The sequence below is a fragment of the Aulonocara stuartgranti genome (genome assembly GCF_965226115.1).
Source record: "Aulonocara stuartgranti genome assembly, chromosome: 23".
Taxonomy (NCBI): Eukaryota; Metazoa; Chordata; class Actinopteri; order Cichliformes; family Cichlidae; genus Aulonocara; species Aulonocara stuartgranti.
The window spans coordinates 28366622-28383703 of NC_138958.1; the positions used below are offsets into that span (position 1 = coordinate 28366622).

General features: G+C 45.3%; 1 protein-coding gene across 6 annotated transcripts in view; it reads right to left on the reverse strand.

The window, feature by feature from the left end:
* Positions 1–17082, reverse strand: part of als2b (alsin Rho guanine nucleotide exchange factor ALS2 b) — a 58428-nt gene that overhangs the window by 41218 nt on the left and 128 nt on the right. For 5 of the 6 annotated variants that reach the window (XM_082523573.1, XM_082523576.1, XM_082523575.1 and 2 more), the window contains exon 1: positions 16980–17064. The exons of the other annotated variant lie outside the window; for it this stretch is intronic. The gene's annotated coding sequence lies outside the window, so the exon portion shown is untranslated. Of the gene's footprint in view, positions 1–16979; positions 17065–17082 lie in introns of those variants that run through there. 6 annotated transcript variants of the gene reach the window in all.

The following is a 17082-nucleotide window of genomic DNA, read 5'->3' on the forward strand; positions in this document are numbered from 1 at the left end:
GATTGATTGATTTGGGAGCCAACGTGAGGTGCCCCGCAATTCTGACCTGAGAAAAGAAAGAGGAATTGTGGTGAAAGTTGGATGAAGTGGTTCCAGAGGGCCAGCACGAATCCATAGGGGAGGATCGCCTGCCACGTGTGAGTCGGATGGTTCTTATGCTTCAGAGTCCTGGACAAAGTGTCCAAGAAGAAATAACAGGTAGGAGTCATTTGGGAGCCAACGTGTGGTGTCCCGCAATTCTGACCTGAGAAAAGAAAGAGGAATTGTGGTGAAAGTTGGATGAAGTGGTTCCAGAGGGCCAGCACGAATCCATAGGGGAGGATCGCCTGCCACGTGTGAGTCTTGAAATCAAACAGATGGGAAGGCTTTCCACGGGCAATGGTAGAATGATTTGGATTGATCCCTGTTCTAGATCTCGCATCAGAGGAGGCTGAAAATCCACTACAAACGGATGGTTCTTATGCTTCAGAGTCCTCGAAATGGGTAGAAGCTGTACAAAATGGATGGACCAACTCTGTACCAAAACACCTGCCTCGTGTGAGGCTCGAACTCACGACCTTCAGATTATGAGACTGACGTGCTGCCTACTGTGCCAACGAGACTGACGGGCAACTGGAAAATGGACGATTTCTCGAAGCTGCACAGAAAAGAAATTCAGCTTGGATAAACAAAGGCGATTCCCCAGGTATTTAAGCCCTGAACGGGCTTTGGAGGTGAAGAGTGCCACAGGAGATCCTAAAAACGGTGTTTTGACCCAGCTCCGGCTTACCTGAAAGGGACAAGCGGTAGACAATGGATGGGTTGCCTTTGCCACGTACTGTGTATCAAGCGAGGCTCAAGACACCATCTTCCCCCAAAACGGACCGCTCTTCTTTTGTCTCGTAGTGCCGTCTTAAATTAAATTCCTTAATTACAGCCACATTGTCTGCACTAATAAGACACACGGGTTTACCAGCAATGTCTGTAAACATATATTTAGTCACCCACTGGCGCTGGCAGGGGACAATTCTAAGTCTGCCAATTGTGCCGCCGAATTCGCGCCACTGTACAAAGTCTCCTCTCAACAACATCTTGACTTAATGCAGATACGATGTCCAACCCAAGTTTGGTTTGCACAGACTTCTTGTTCCAAATCTTGATGCCGTCTGGCCGTGACCGAGAACAAACTTAATGCCCCGCAAGACGCCAAGCATAAAGGACCTGTGCATTGGCCGGGAATCGAACCCGGGCCTCGCGCGTGGCAGGTAAGAATTCTACCACTGAACCACCAATGCTCACGGAAGTGACAATTTTCTCACCGAATTCACGCCATTGCCCAAGCGCTCCTCTCGAGGCGCAATGGAAAATATAGCCCGATACAACCACGCGTCACTCATCAAGACAACTCTGTCGCACCTCCCTGATGGTCTAGTGGTCAGGATTCGGCGCTCTCACCGCCGCGGCCCGGGTTCGATTCCCGGTCAGGGAAACTGTGTTTTGACCCAGCTCCGGCTTACCCGAAAGGGACAAGCGATAGACAATGGATGGGTTGCCTTTGCCACGTACTGTGTATCAAGCGAGGCTCAAGGCACAATCTCCCCCCAAAACGAACCATTCTTTGAAGCCGTCAACAAATGAAGCAGACTTACCAGTTCTTCAAGCCCAGGATGGGCTGCCATCTTGAAGGTGAAGTGTGTGACAGGACATCCAAAAAATGTGTGGCCAAACTGCGCATCAACACATGCCTCGCGTGAGGATAGAGCTCAACACCTCCAGTTTTCGAGACTTACTCATGGCAGGCGACAATTCTACCGCTGAGCTAACAACCCTTGCACATCCGAAAATTGTCCCGCTGAATTCATTCCACTCTCCAAAGTCTCCTCTCAAGACGCTTAAAATGGATGCACAAACTCTGTCACGTGCTGTGCATCAAAGCACATCGCTTGCGTGAGGCTACAAGTCACTACCTTCTGATTTCGAGATTCACGGGTGGCAGGCGACAGTTCTACTGCTGAGCCACCAGCCCTTACAAGTCTGCCAATTGTCCCGCCGAATTTGCGCCACTCTACAAAGTCTCCTCTCAACAACATCTTGACTTAATGCAGACACGATGTCCAACCCAAGTTTGGTTTGCATAGACTTCTTGTTCCAACTTAACAGTCAGGCAAGAATGACTTCAAATTATCCCTCTCAATGGACCCCGTTGGCAAAGGAACTCCAGGCAACCTCCAGAGACTCAGCTCGGGAGCTGCTGATAACCAATTATCAGTCCTTGCTCATCCGCTTCCAATGCAAAGACATTCCTAACCCTACCTGGACAAAGTGTCCAAGAAGAAATAACAGGTAGGAGTCATTTGGGAGCCAACGTGTGGTGTCCCGCAATTCTGACCTGAGAAAAGAAAGAGGAATTGTGGTGAAAGTTGGATGAAGTGGTTCCAGAGGGCCAGCACGAATCCATAGGGGAGGATCGCCTGCCACGTGTGAGTCTTGAAATCAAACAGATGGGAAGGCTTTCCACGGGCAATGGTAGAATGATTTGGATTGATCCCTGTTCTAGATCTCGCATCAGAGGAGGCTGAAAATCCACTACAAACGGATGGTTCTTATGCTTCAGAGTCCTCGAAATGGGTAGAAGCTGTACAAAATGGATGGACCAACTCTGTACCAAAACACCTGCCTCGTGTGAGGCTCGAACTCACGACCTTCAGATTATGAGACTGACGCGCTGCCTACTGTGCCAACGAGACTGACGGGCAACTGGAAAATGGACGATTTCTCGAAGCTGCACAGAAAAGAAATTCAGCTTGGATAAACAAAGGCGATTCCCCAGGTATTTAAGCCCTGAACGGGCTTTGGAGGTGAAGAGTGCCACAGGAGATCCTAAAAACGGTGTTTTGACCCAGCTCCGGCTTACCTGAAAGGGACAAGCGGTAGACAATGGATGGGTTGCCTTTGCCACGTACTGTGTATCAAGCGAGGCTCAAGACACCATCTTCCCCCAAAACGGACCGCTCTTCTTTTGTCTCGTAGTGCCGTCTTAAATTAAATTCCTTAATTACAGCCACATTGGCTGCACTAATAAGACACACGGGTTTACCAGCAATGTCTGTAAACATATATTTAGTCACCCACTGGCGCTGGCAGGGGACAATTCTAAGTCTGCCAATTGTGCCGCCGAATTCGCGCCACTGTACAAAGTCTCCTCTCAACAACATCTTGACTTAATGCAGATACGATGTCCAACCCAAGTTTGGTTTGCACAGACTTCTTGTTCCAAATCTTGATGCCGTCTGGCCGTGACCGAGAACAAACTTAATGCCCCCCAAGACCCCACGCATAAAGGAACTGTGCATTGGCCGGGAATCAAACCCGGGCCTCCCGCGTGGCAGGTAAGAATTCTACCACTGAACCACCAATGCTGACGGAAGTGACAATTTTCTCACCGAATTCACGCCATTGCCCAAGCGCTCCTCTCGAGGCGCAATGGAAAATATAGCCCGATACAGCCACGCGTCACTCATCAAGACAACTCTGTCGCACCTCCCTGATGGTCTAGTGGTCAGGATTCGGCGCTCTCACCGCCGCGGCCCGGGTTCGATTCCCGGTCAGGGAAACTGTGTTTTGACCCAGCTCCGGCTTACCCGAAAGGGACAAGCGATAGACAATGGATGGGTTGCCTTTGCCACGTACTGTGTATCAAGCGAGGCTCAAGGCACAATCTCCCCCCAAAACGAACCATTCTTTGAAGCCGTCAACAAATGAAGCAGACTTACCAGTTCTTCAAGCCCAGGATGGGCTGCCATCTTGAAGGTGAAGTGTGTGACAGGACATCCAAAAAATGTGTGGCCAAACTGCGCATCAACACATGCCTCGCGTGAGGATAGAGCTCAACACCTCCAGTTTTCGAGACTTACTCATGGCAGGCGACAATTCTACCGCTGAGCTAACAACCCTTGCACATCCGAAAATTGTCCCGCTGAATTCATTCCACTCTCCAAAGTCTCCTCTCAAGACGCTTAAAATGGATGCACAAACTCTGTCACGTGCTGTGCATCAAAGCACATCGCTTGCGTGAGGCTACAAGTCACTACCTTCTGATTTCGAGATTCACGGGTGGCAGGCGACAGTTCTACTGCTGAGCCACCAGCCCTTACAAGTCTGCCAATTGTCCCGCCGAATTTGCGCCACTCTACAAAGTCTCCTCTCAACAACATCTTGACTTAATGCAGACACGATGTCCAACCCAAGTTTGGTTTGCATAGACTTCTTGTTCCAACTTAACAGTCAGGCAAGAATGACTTCAAATTATCCCTCTCAATGGACCCCGTTGGCAAAGGAACTCCAGGCAACCTCCAGAGACTCAGCTCGGGAGCTGCTGATAACCAATTATCAGCCCTTGCTCATCCGCTTCCAATGCAAAGACATTCCTAACCCTACCTGGACAAAGTGTCCAAGAAGAAATAACAGGTAGGAGTCATTTGGGAGCCAACGTGTGGTGTCCCGCAATTCTGACCTGAGAAAAGAAAGAGGAATTGTGGTGAAAGTTGGATGAAGTGGTTCCAGAGGGCCAGCACGAATCCATAGGGGAGGATCGCCTGCCACGTGTGAGTCTTGAAATCAAACAGATGGGAAGGCTTTCCACGGGCAATGGTAGAATGATTTGGATTGATCCCTGTTCTAGATCTCGCATCAGAGGAGGCTGAAAATCCACTACAAACGGATGGTTCTTATGCTTCAGAGTCCTCGAAATGGGTAGAAGCTGTACAAAATGGATGGACCAACTCTGTACCAAAACACCTGCCTCGTGTGAGGCTCGAACTCACGACCTTCAGATTATGAGACTGACGCGCTGCCTACTGTGCCAACGAGACTGACGGGCAACTGGAAAATGGACGATTTCTCGAAGCTGCACAGAAAAGAAATTCAGCTTGGATAAACAAAGGCGATTCCCCAGGTATTTAAGCCCTGAACGGGCTTTGGAGGTGAAGAGTGCCACAGGAGATCCTAAAAACGGTGTTTTGACCCAGCTCCGGCTTACCTGAAAGGGACAAGCGGTAGACAATGGATGGGTTGCCTTTGCCACGTACTGTGTATCAAGCGAGGCTCAAGACACCATCTTCCCCCAAAACGGACCGCTCTTCTTTTGTCTCGTAGTGCCGTCTTAAATTAAATTCCTTAATTACAGCCACATTGTCTGCACTAATAAGACACACGGGTTTACCAGCAATGTCTGTAAACATATATTTAGTCACCCACTGGCGCTGGCAGGGGACAATTCTAAGTCTGCCAATTGTGCCGCCGAATTCGCGCCACTGTACAAAGTCTCCTCTCAACAACATCTTGACTTAATGCAGATACGATGTCCAACCCAAGTTTGGTTTGCACAGACTTCTTGTTCCAAATCTTGATGCCGTCTGGCCGTGAGCGAGAACAAACTTAATGCCCCCCAAGACCCCACGCATAAAGGATCTCTGCATTGGCCGGGAATCGAACCCGGGCCTCCCACGTGGCAGGTAAGAATTCTACCACTGAACCACCAATGCTCACGGAAGTGACAATTTTCTCACCGAATTCACGCCATTGCCCAAGCGCTCCTCTCGAGGCGCAATGGAAAATATAGCCCGATACAGCCACGCGTCACTCATCAAGACAACTCTGTCGCACCTCCCTGATGGTCTAGTGGTCAGGATTCGGCGCTCTCACCGCCGCGGCCCGGATTCGATTCCCGGTCAGGGAAACTGTGTTTTGACCCAGCTCCGGCTTACCCGAAAGGGACAAGCGATAGACAATGGATGGGTTGCCTTTGCCACGTACTGTGTATCAAGCGAGGCTCAAGGCACAATCTCCCCCCAAAACGAACCATTCTTTGAAGCCGTCAACAAATGAAGCAGACTTACCAGTTCTTCAAGCCCAGGATGGGCTGCCATCTTGAAGATGAAGTGTGTGACAGGACATCCAAAAAATGTGTGGCCAAACTGCGCATCAACACATGCCTCGCGTGAGGATAGAGCTCAACACCTCCAGTTTTCGAGACTTACTCATGGCAGGCGACAATTCTACCGCTGAGCTAACAACCCTTGCACATCCGAAAATTGTCCCGCTGAATTCATTCCACTCTCCAAAGTCTCCTCTCAAGACGCTTAAAATGGATGCACAAACTCTGTCACGTGCTGTGCATCAAAGCACATCGCTTGCGTGAGGCTACAAGTCACTACCTTCTGATTTCGAGATTCACGGGTGGCAGGCGACAGTTCTACTGCTGAGCCACCAGCCCTTACAAGTCTGCCAATTGTCCCGCCGAATTTGCGCCACTCTACAAAGTCTCCTCTCAACAACATCTTGACTTAATGCAGACACGATGTCCAACCCAAGTTTGGTTTGCATAGACTTCTTGTTCCAACTTAACAGTCAGGCAAGAATGACTTCAAATTATCCCTCTCAATGGACCCCGTTGGCAAAGGAACTCCAGGCAACCTCCAGAGACTCAGCTCGGGAGCTGCTGATAACCAATTATCAGCCCTTGCTCATCCGCTTCCAATGCAAAGACATTCCTAACCCTACCTGGACAAAGTGTCCAAGAAGAAATAACAGGTAGGAGTCATTTGGGAGCCAACGTGTGGTGTCCCGCAATTCTGACCTGAGAAAAGAAAGAGGAATTGTGGTGAAAGTTGGATGAAGTGGTTCCAGAGGGCCAGCACGAATCCATAGGGGAGGATCGCCTGCCACGTGTGAGTCTTGAAATCAAACAGATGGGAAGGCTTTCCACGGGCAATGGTAGAATGATTTGGATTGATCCCTGTTCTAGATCTCGCATCAGAGGAGGCTGAAAATCCACTACAAACGGATGGTTCTTATGCTTCAGAGTCCTCGAAATGGGTAGAAGCTGTACAAAATGGATGGACCAACTCTGTACCAAAACACCTGCCTCGTGTGAGGCTCGAACTCACGACCTTCAGATTATGAGACTGACGCGCTGCCTACTGTGCCAACGAGACTGACGGGCAACTGGAAAATGGACGATTTCTCGAAGCTGCACAGAAAAGAAATTCAGCTTGGATAAACAAAGGCGATTCCCCAGGTATTTAAGCCCTGAACGGGCTTTGGAGGTGAAGAGTGCCACAGGAGATCCTAAAAACGGTGTTTTGACCCAGCTCCGGCTTACCTGAAAGGGACAAGCGGTAGACAATGGATGGGTTGCCTTTGCCACGTACTGTGTATCAAGCGAGGCTCAAGACACCATCTTCCCCCAAAACGGACCGCTCTTCTTTTGTCTCGTAGTGCCGTCTTAAATTAAATTCCTTAATTACAGCCACATTGTCTGCACTAATAAGACACACGGGTTTACCAGCAATGTCTGTAAACATATATTTAGTCACCCACTGGCGCTGGCAGGGGACAATTCTAAGTCTGCCAATTGTGCCGCCGAATTCGCGCCACTGTACAAAGTCTCCTCTCAACAACATCTTGACTTAATGCAGATACGATGTCCAACCCAAGTTTGGTTTGCACAGACTTCTTGTTCCAAATCTTGATGCCGTCTGGCCGTGACCGAGAACAAACTTAATGCCCCCCAAGACCCCACGCATAAAGGAACTGTGCATTGGCCGGGACTCGAACCCGGGCCTCCCACGTGGCAGGTAAGAATTCTACCACTGAACCACCAATGCTCACGGAAGTGACAATTTTCTCACCGAATTCACGCCATTGCCCAAGCGCTCCTCTCGAGGCGCAATGGAAAATATAGCCCGATACAGCCACGCGTCACTCATCAAGACAACTCTGTCGCACCTCCCTGATGGTCTAGTGGTCAGGATTCGGCGCTCTCACCGCTGCGGCCCGGGTTCGATTCCCGGTCAGGGAAACTGTGTTTTGACCCAGCTCCGGCTTACCCGAAAGGGACAAGCGATAGACAATGGATGGGTTGCCTTTGCCACGTACTGTGTATCAAGCGAGGCTCAAGGCACAATCTCCCCCCAAAACGAACCATTCTTTGAAGCCGTCAACAAATGAAGCAGACTTGCCAGTTCTTCAAGCCCAGGATGGGCTGCCATCTTGAAGGTGAAGTGTGTGACAGGACATCCAAAAAATGTGTGGCCAAACTGCGCATCAACACATGCCTCGCGTGAGGATAGAGCTCAACACCTCCAGTTTTCGAGACTTACTCATGGCAGGCGACAATTCTACCGCTGAGCTAACAACCCTTGCACATCCGAAAATTGTCCCGCTGAATTCATTCCACTCTCCAAAGTCTCCTCTCAAGACGCTTAAAATGGATGCACAAACTCTGTCACGTGCTGTGCATCAAAGCACATCGCTTGCGTGAGGCTACAAGTCACTACCTTCTGATTTCGAGATTCACGGGTGGCAGGCGACAGTTCTACTGCTGAGCCACCAGCCCTTACAAGTCTGCCAATTGTCCCGCCGAATTTGCGACCTTTATGAGACTGACGCGCTGCCTACTGCGCCAACGAGACTGACGGGCAACTGGAAAATGGACGATTTCTCGAAGCTGCACAGAAAAGAAATTCAGCTTGGATAAACAAAGGCGAGTCCCCAGGTATTTAAGCCCTGAACGGGCTTTGGAGGTGAAGAGTGCCACAGGAGATCCTAAAAACGGTGTTTTGACCCAGCTCCGGCTTACCTGAAAGGGACAAGCGGTAGACAATGGATGGGTTGCCTTTGCCACGTACTGTGTATCAAGCGAGGCTCAAGACACCATCTTCCCCCAAAATGGACCGCTCTTCTTTTGTCTCGTAGTGCCGTCTTAAATTAAATTCCTTAATTACAGCCACATTAGCTCCACTAATAAGACACACGGGTTTACCAGCAATGTCTGTAAACATATATTTAGTCACCCACTGGCGCTGGCAGGGGACAATTCTAAGTCTCCCAATTGTGCCGCCGAATTCACGCCACTGTACAAAGTCTCCTCTCAACAACATCTTGACTTAATGCAGATACGATGTCCAACCCAAGTTTGGTTTGCATAGACTTCTTGTTCCAACTTACCAGTCAGGCAAGAACGACTTCAAATTATCCCTCTCAATGGACCCTGTTGGCAAAGGAACTCCAGGCAACCTCCAGAGACTCAGTTCGGGAGCTGCTGATAACCTATTATCAGCCCTTGCTCTTCGACATTAGGTGCGCCTTATGTATGAATTCTGCTTGTGCTTACTGACCTTGAACAGATGTGATACACAGCGCTCAAAAATCTGTCAAAAACTGTTTTAGTACAACTTTAGTAAGCTATGAAGCCGCACCGCTTGATTGATTGTCGGGGTATTACAGCTACCATAGTCAGGAGTAATCTGCTTCCAAAACTCTGTCCACTTCAGGTCCCAAAGCCAAACGAACACTGCAGCATCACTGAGAATTTAAAACTGTCTAATTTCTGTCATCTTTAATAAAATGATCAGTGTTGCTGCTTTACCAGGTGTACCAATTAATTTTAACATCCATGAAAACAAAATTTATTAAATTTAACAGAGATAGAAGTCAGCAGGAAGTTAGCTTGCCAACTTCCACCTAAACATGACATACCATGTTCAGACTGAGTGATTTGTGAAAAAATTAAAACGTACAGCTCTGCTATCACTTCCTTTTTCTTTTTTTCTTTTTTTTTTCTTCTTTTTCTTTTTTTTTTTTCTCTTTTGCATAATTACGATTAAGGAACTGACCTCCCAGCCCACTGTTCCTTCAGTGGGCTGGTTTCAGTCATTATGCAAATGTCCTGTTTATAAGATTGAAACCTGCAGTCAGCTGAGACTGAAGAAGTCACTTGGATGAGTGACGAAACGTTTCTCCCACTGAAAACATCCAGATGAACAGAATCAACTTTTTGGGGTATATGTAATATATATATTAGATTGTATATTATATTGTTGGTTTATACACTTTTGTGTATGTATGTATATATGCATACCAGCTCGGACGTCGCCCGGATCAACTACTGGAACAAGAAGGCATTGGTGGGCAAGAGATGAAAATAGGGCGTTGTTGGAATGCTGCTATACAAGAAACCCTGGCAGAAGGGGTTACATGAATAGGATGAGGGACCTATGGAATACCCTGCTATCACTTCCAACATAAATGAAGACCGAAAACTGACTTTTTTAGGGTTACTGAAGTTGGGCTAACTGGTATATAATGATGTGCTACGTGATCGCTAGCGACAGAGCTACGTTATCATAACATAAACACAGTGAAGCTGGAGGATGAATGCTAACTTTTTTTCACTCGATAAAAGTTAACGGAAGGGTTCCTGATGGTTAGGGACAAATGCAATTGCATGGCAGGATGCTGTAACAGACCAGACTTCAGTCAGGAGAACAACTGAGATAATCCATCCACAATACAAGGTTAGTCATTAACATACGGCAACAACATGGGAATAGAGCAGCTTGCGAGAGAATTCAGCATTAATGAATCAATGGTACAGAAGTGGAGGAAGCAAGAAGAATGAGTTGAGTAAAGTTTGGCTTAGCTGACTGTTTTGTTGCACTTAATGCCTTTTGTATGAAAACAGACCCATTCATTGACTGGGTACAAAAATGAACAACAGTTCCATTCAGTAGATGCCCTTTGTGCAGCCATCTTCACCACTTTGAGAAATGTTCCCACTCACCTCATGGAAACGCTTACATCAAACATGCTGCAACAAATTTTGGAAGTGATCAACAATAGGGATGGGTATCAAAAACCGGTTCTTGTTGAGAACCGGTTCCCACTGTTTCAATTCCTTGGAATTGTTTGCCATTGTTGCAAACGATTCCTTTATCGATTCCAGTCGCCCCGAATGACGTCACCACATTGCGGAATGTCATTTACCTGGCAGGAAACATGGCGCCTAAGCGGCTCAAACGCTCAAAAGTTTGATTATACTTTACGAGAACGGATGACAACAGGGCAACTTGCAATACTTGCAAAGTAGATGTTTAATTTAAGGGAGGAGACACTACGAATATGCAAAAGCATTTGCTCACAAAACACACGATGACCTTAAATGAATGTCATGTTTTTAATTCCGCTCCGGACTCGTGAATCTCAACCCAGCAGCAGCGGTAACTTTTGTACGTCCTTTCCCGTTAATGCGGCAGGTAAATAATCAGCTAACAGTGCATATTATGTTAGCGCGATCTGCCTTATTACAAAACCTGCCATTACTGTGCATTTAGGTGACCATGATGAGAGAGACAGACAGAGTCTGGCTGGCTCAGATGCTGGCAGTTATCGCTGCAGTCTACTGAGTTCATGTTTGGAACTTTGATTTTTGTTTTGGGGGGTTTACGGGTTTTTTTGGAGGTGAACTTTTGATCAGCTTTAAAACGACCTGTTTCAGTTTAAGCGTTGTTTTCAATAAATTACATGCTTAAAAAATGTTTTGCCTCACTCCCATTTCTTCTTGTTGCATGTTGAAGCTGTACTTGGAACCTTGTTAAGATCCAACCATGGAAAATGTCATGGTGCTGGGTCGTTGACCCAGCGTTTTGGGTTTTATATGATTATTTTCCTCTGTGCTAGTTTATTCTGATTTTGGTATCCTGTGTCCTCCCCTTGTGCCTGGTTTATGTCTCTGAGTTCATGTTTTGGATTTCCTGTTTTATTCTAAAGGTCTGTGTCTGTGGTCATTGTGTTCAGCTTGTATCCTCCAGTCATTATGTGTATTAGAATCAGCTGTGTCTCCCACCTGTATGTCATTTCCTGGTCTCCTTGTGTTTGTATATATAGTGGGTGTCGGTCTGCGTTTGTTGTTGGCTCGTCTGTGTTCCATGGCGTCCTGTTCGTTACTCTGCGGCTCGCTGCATTTCACCCCGCTTCATGATGGTTTCAAGTTTGCCCTTTAGTTTTTCCCAGTTTAGGTTCCCTTCAATAATTTCTCATGGTCTGTTACCTGTTTTTGCCACTGCCACTTTGTAAATAAACATCACACTTCATCAGTCTGCTGCCTGAATTTTGGGCCCTTTTCCTTCAACACCACGCGGCTCGCATCGGCAGCCGTGACAGTAAATACGATTTTTCTTGCCATTTTTCAAATGGTCTTAAACCTTTGATGGGGACTGTATCTAAATACAGCACTGTGCTGGAAAAGTGTGCCTTCACATTTCTGTATGTTGCTAGAAAAATGAGAGGAAGGTATTGAGATTAATTGAAACATGAGCAAACATACATGGAAATCCAGCATATAAGGTAAAAAAACAAAAAAACAGTTTGTATAATTCTAACGAGCCTGAAAGTCAGTATTTGGTGTGACCACCTTTATTCTTCAGCACAGTCTCTTAGACAGCTGTCTTGTAATTTCTTTAAGTAGTCTTCAGGAATAGTTCTCCAGGCTTTTTGAAGGACATGCAAAGCTCTTCTTTGGATGTTTCTGACTTTTGCTCTGTTCTCTGTCAAATATTTTAAAAATATAAAAGAGGTAGCTTAAGAGGTTTGCACAGCATTGCATATGGTAACAGTGAGAGAATAAAATATTTTTTTCCAACTTAAGTACTACTTTAAATGAGGGAAGTCAATGATAAGTAGATAATCAGCGCTATGTGAAGTCAGTGAAGAATGATATGTTTTAGCACCATGGACAGCTGCAGCATCTCTACTATTCTTTACTGCTTGAAAAACAATACCAAGCTGGAAGGAATAAAGGATATTTTATACTAAATATTTACATTGCATGTACATTTTTCCTACCTGGAGTTGTATAAAATTGTGATAAAAAATAGGAAATATTTGGTTAAAGCAGCTTTCATACTGAGAAAATGATGAGGAGTTGGAGAGAGCAGAGCAAATGACTGAAAGCTAGTAATTATTGAAGAAATCCTAATGCTCTGATTCCTGCAGGCTACTCTCAGACTGCAAGAAAAAGAGTGAAGATGGGGACATCCAAAACTACATGAAAAATGACAATAACGCCCTAAAGACTGTCAAGATTTTAAATTAAAATTTTCTCTGTTATTGTTACCTGGACATATATTGCTATAATCTCACTCCAAATTAATATTTGAATGGAACAAAATTTCCCTAAACATGAATATGATTTACAGATGGGGCTTTGCCTATCAGCATTACACCTTCAGCAAATTAAAAGTTTTTATTAACTTACTCATGAGATGATTGAAAAAGCCTTGCAGACTTAATATCACATTTTTAGCAGCGACCTGCTAATTAATTCAGAAGGTATGCCTCAGTCGGAACGATTATGTAACGCAATGATGAAAGATGCAATATCTCCCAAGTTATTACATCTTTAGGTTGCAGAGGTGGGAAATAAATACCATAAATAAATGTCTTCATGTAGTATGAAAAGAAGTAGTGAAAGTGGTTAAACCTGGGCTATAGTTTTCTACTCTGTCCAACATATCCTGTCTGAATCTTTTGAAGTCCAGGTAAGTATAACTGTAACAAACACACAAGACTGGAAAATATTCTGTGGTTACTACTGTAACCCCAGTTCCACCCACAGTGGGTGCTTCACATAGTGAGAGACTGAATGAGGTTTGAAATACAACTCCAAATCTTTATTGAGCTATTCAGTAGTTGCACAATAGGTAGGCAGGCAGCCTGGCAAACGGAGTGGGTAAAGCCCATGAAAAGGAAGATTCTCATCTTGGATGTGCAGCTGGCAAATCTGCAACAACTGTGTGATGCTATCATGCATGTTTCTGTCCTGGCTCCCTTCCCTCACCCGTAGGGTTGCCAACCGTCCCTTAAAATACGGAATCATCCCGTATTTCGAAACAAAAGTACACGTCCCGTATTGAGCTAATAAGGGACGCACTTTGTCCCGTAATACAGTGAGAATCAAAAGTAGTCTATAACTTTTAATGGAATTAACACTTTGTTTGAAAACATAATTCCCAGCCCCTCTCCTGCTTTGTGACCAATGAGCTGACAGCACACTTATGACAATTCGAGTATGACAATTCAGATTACCGCTCATCTCATTGGTCGAGGAAAGGTCGCTTGCGGAGAAAATACCAGAAGACAACAGATGACCACAACAACACGCATGGCCAACAGGGAAACAAACACACTGCGGTGCAAGTCTCGGATGACAGTACACCTAATGCTGGGCGGACACTGTGCGATTTTTTCAGTCACGTTATTCAGCTCCTGCTCAAACTGCACGATTGACTCACAGGGGTTAGAAGTTCGTAGGTCACGATGCAGGGTCTCACACTATACCGCCCGATGCTCTGATGCGACCTGAGTGCTCACACTGTGCCTCCATAAAATGAACGTTATAACAGAAAATCTGTCGCTTGCTCTCTCTGTCTTTCACTCACACAGACACACCACCACCATCAACTTTGCTAAATTGCTAATGAAAAACATTGATCAGGCAGCTGTGATTGAGCAGCAATGTAAATCCAACTATTTTCACGGTTGTTGTGGTCGTGATAATTTTGTGATGCCACATGGAAAAGGATCGGATGAGCTTTCCAAAGTTCTACAAGTTGTGCCTCCATCGCTTGTGTCCAGATCACACGCAGCACTGCCGTGCTGCTCCGTCTTTTTCACCGACGTGTACGTGTTTGCGCGTGAGCAGTGTGAGCGCCTGTGGTAACACCCTCACGAGCGATTGATGATCGGGAGCTGGTCGTGAGGTGTTACAGTTTTTTCTGAATGCTTAAACCCTAACTGTGATTCCTGTAGCACAATCTCTAAAACTATTCAGACTTATAGCAAAACCACTCACTGAGTTTGCAAAACTAAAAGCACAAAAACTGCTTTGCACTCAGTTTGTAACACACACTTTGCAAAACTGTAGGCACAATTCACTGCACAACACTCAATTACCAAATTTCCAACACACTCCTAGCAAAAGTATACACATGTATGGCTATCATTAACACTAATTTGCCAACTGTCTGGCACACTTTCACATGTGAAAACTTTTTTAGATAATTAGTTCACTTTGCAATCAGCCTAAGCACTACAATACAGGTAAGCTGTGTGTGCGGAGTACAATGGAGGGAGCAGAAAGAGTGAGAAGTAGAGGAGGCCGAGGAAGAGGACGTGGAGGTGAAGAAGTAGGATGAAGAGGATGACAAGGACAAGGAGGAGCAAGAGGAAGACGAGGAGGGGGGAGAGGAAGATGAGGAGGGGGGAGAGGAAGGGTAGGAAGAGTAAGAAATAGAATTGCTGATGACATCAGAGCTACAATAGTGGACCATGTAATCAACCGTGGAATGACCCTGAGGGTAGCTGGCCAACGGGTCCAGCCTAACTCGAGCCGCTACACTGTAGCAAGTACCATAAGGACATCTTGAAATGAGAATCGGTTAGTACAGTCACTTCGCACAAAGATTTGTAGCACTGCCATATGCCAATGAGAAACACACCAATACCATTGATGTAAAAATACTGAAATTGTTACTTTACAGAATTGCTAGATGACCAGATGCTGGGGGCAGAGGAAGCATGTTCACTGCAGACCAAGTAACCCATATAGTCATTATGGCGATTGCAAATAATCCTATACTTGGAAATGAACACTTGTGTTTGTTTTGATGTGTTTGAATAAACACCAGTACTTGAAGTTTGGATCCCTCTAAGCATTTCTTCATCAACATTGGCTGGTGAGCACTACGTCCACACTAGCCCTGATAGATTTGAAAAAGGCGTTTTCGTCTGAAAACGCTCCACGTCAGCGTTTTCAGTCGTCTTCACAGTTAAAAGTTTCCAGTCCTGCGCATGTGCAAAAGCGAGTGAGAATTAAAGAATTTTAAGAAAAGCTATCTGGAGCATGTACAAACTGATAATAATCTTCTTTAGGGCTGTCAAAATTGAGAGCAATCAAAACAACTGCTATACAATGCCCTCCGCAATCTTTGTTTAATTTGTCACATGACTAAAATGCATCATTGTTTTAGAAAGTCTGCGTTTTCGAGTGTCCATACTGCGACGGGGCAGTTCTGTTTTGAAATGTATGCGTTTTCGAGAGCGTTTTCAAAACGCTGCGTTTTTCCTTGAGGATAACGCTGTCTCAGTGTGGATGGGAGGCCAAAACGGAGAGAAAACGATACGTTTTCAAACGAAAACGCATTAGTGTGGGCTACGTCCACGGGTATTTTTGAAAACTGAGATTTTCCGTTTTCGTTTTTAAAAAAAAAATCCTGCCCAGACATAAACGCAAAAACGAAGGAAAACGCTGCTAGGAACTAGTGATGGGATTTCCGGCTCTTTTTAGAGAACCGGCTCTTTATATGTTTATATATAAATATATGCGGTGGCCCCTAGAGACAAAACACGTACAAACTCCAAAAAGCACATACAAACTCCAAAACACATTTCTAGCATGAACTGAACTTCCAAAACAGAACTACCTAGATCACTTAAATTACACAATTGAAAGCATGAAAGCATATGTGTATTGTTTGTGTATTTATACGCAAGCATTCATATATAGTAAAATAATTTAAAAAAAATTCATTTACCTGTTACTACCACACACCAAATCCGGTCGTTGGTACTTGCTGGCTTGTGTAGCCACTAGGTAACAAAAGCTCAACACAGTGCCTAGCATCCTGGAGCACTCCTGTTGTGTTTTGTACGTGTTTTGAGTTTTTATGTGCTTCTGAGTTTTTACGTGTTTTGGAGTTTGTACGTGCTTCGGAGTTTGTACGTGTTTTTACGTGTTTTGGAGTTTGTACGTGTTTTGGAGTTTGTACGTGATTCAGGGTTTGTACGTGCTTTGTCTGTAGGGGCCACCGTAAATATACTTTTATTTATTCACTCCACATAAAATGTAATAAATAAATCATATAATACAAAAATTTACTAGTCACATTTCAACTTTTAACTATTTAAATATTCAGCTTTTTCCTTTTACAAATTTAAAGTGAAACAACACAAAACACTGCAAACCACAACACAATTAAATGTAAATTATAATATGAAAACAAAAAGAAGATGCATATTCTCTGTCATATGGGCCTGCATGAATAAACTTTCTGAATCCTTTATCATCTGCAACTGAAAATAGTTGTGGATGATTACTATACCTTTCTAATGTGACGTTTTTGTCCCTGGCTCTTTCTCTGTCTCTCCCTCCTTCTCTATTCCTGTGCTACTGAGTGTAACTACCGCCCCTCCCTCCTCTTCCCA